A 2,235-nucleotide genomic window follows, 5' to 3' on the forward strand; every position below is an offset into this window, starting at 1 on the left:
GAGAAACTAAAAATTTAAAAAAAAAGCTGAATTAATGAAAAATACTCTCTAAACAGAAGTGCCATTTTCCCAGTATGCACGGGGACCTTTAAAGGGAAAAATATCTTGTCTGACTAACACTTGTCCATGTTATGCAATGTACACAAATAAAAGGAAAAACAGTTCTTGAGCACTGTGGCATATTTAGGGTATGAGCTTATAGTCTGAAAATTAGTCTGAAATCTGAAATCAATGGGAAACCTCCCATTTACTTCAACAGGCAAGTGACAACGGCTTTTCATGAAAGTGCTGCTTCTATTTTACATGTGCACAACTGTCAGGAAAAGCATCTGTACTTTAAATACTGCTTTAAACCACTTAACATGGTCTTGCAAATCAGTGGATTTACTCTCCAATAAAAACACGTGCAAATGAAAGTACTTTTTATCCATTAACTAAAAATTGATCAGCTTCTCCCATTACTGATTGTGTGACCTGTATTAATATAGAAAAACATGAACAGTAAATGCAATTTACTCCACAGCAAATGCAAAATTCTATATTTAGTCAGAAATAATATCAGAGTGAGAGACTAACAGCAGTTCAGCAGAAAAAGTTCCAAAGATTAAAAGTTGAACATGACACAGGAGTGCCATGCTGTTTCCACCTTGAAGGTGTACCTGGTACAGCAGGTAATGGACTTGAATTGTCACAAGGGAGGCTCAGGATCAGCACTAATACCAACCTTCTGGTAGAACTAGTGGTAGGCTGCCTTGGAGAGAATCCAGCTCTAGCAGCAATGGAAGCCTCTGAGACCACTTTAGATGGGCATTGTTGGGTATGACATGAGCATAGCTGGTTCTGCACCAGTACAGGGGAGATTTTTAATGATACGCATCCATCCACTGACTCTTTCTCTTGTGGTCAATAAATACAGTTTCCTTGTTTACACTTTCAGGACTTTTCACCTATCACCTTTCAATCAGTACTGAAATGTCAGCTCTGACAGCCAGACAACAAATACTGCCAGAATCCACTCTCCATTGGTTGTTCTTTTGTATAAGAACCCTTTTTACCGTCTCTCATGTTACTCCTCACACTCACAATAAACATTATCAAGTGTCGATCATTAAAACATTTCTGTCCAGCAATATCAATCTTTTGTACGCAAGATCTCAGCACCCTAAGAGCTTCCAAGTATAATTAATTCTCCTCATCCATGTACATTGACTTAATATATTTTATGTTTTAATCACCATTTCTCTACAGCAAGGACTATCGTTTTCTCATCGGTTCAGACCATGCTTAATGACCTGCTCTAGTCTTATTTTACAACATAGCCCTGCTAGCACTAGAGTAATAAAGGGGCTTTTAGGATTCACTGAAACCCATCTCAAGCAATAGTACAGCCTAGGCTTGCATTTGCAGTATCAAAACCTTTTGATAAGCTATTTCGATTCTACAAATTTTAACTGTAAATGTAGACAATTCTCATATCAGATTCTGCCTTTAATGATGACAAAAAAAACCCCAAAACCCCCAAAAACCTAAGCCAAAAACAGCTGATCCATTTCTAAAACTGATGCTAAAAAAAAATACATTGATCACTAAAAATAAAGACAAAAGCATTTTCAGAGATCTACAGCCACATGGGCTTCTAGTCTGCAAGGATTCATCTGCCTGGGAAGAGAGCTATTTGTCACCCCTGTGAAAAGCATACCAAATCAAGTGAAAATCATAGGATCATTGAATGGTTTGGGTTGGAAGGGACCTTAAAGATCATCGAGTTCCAACCCCCCTGCCATGGGCAGGGACACCCTCCACTAGCCCAGGTTGCTCAAAGCCTCATCCAGCCTGGCCTTGAACACCTCCAGGGATGGGGCATCCACAGCTTCCCTGGGCAACCTGTGCCAGTGCCTCACTGCCATCACAGTAAAAAATTTTCGCCTTACTGGCTTACATAGCAATGGAGTGAGAAGTGTTCATCATTCAGCACTGGGAGCAGGCTAAGTAGAAATATTTAATTTGCAGCCTCAAGCACTCTATCTCAGTGACAGAACTGTTCTATAAATAACAGGTTAGAGGCCAAAACCTCACATACATCACAGTAAATTGAAAATAGTGGAGCTATACCTATTTTACCAGCCAAAGGGCTAGTCTTGAACAGAGGCATGCAACTTCAAGTGCCTATCATTGCATGATTTTAAAGTTACTATAATTTTTTCAAAGTCAAAAGAATTGCGTCACTGTAAAGCT

This window comes from Pterocles gutturalis, unplaced genomic scaffold (genome assembly GCF_000699245.1).
Source record: "Pterocles gutturalis isolate BGI_N339 unplaced genomic scaffold, ASM69924v1 scaffold8698, whole genome shotgun sequence".
Classification (NCBI taxonomy): Eukaryota; Metazoa; Chordata; class Aves; order Pterocliformes; family Pteroclidae; genus Pterocles; species Pterocles gutturalis.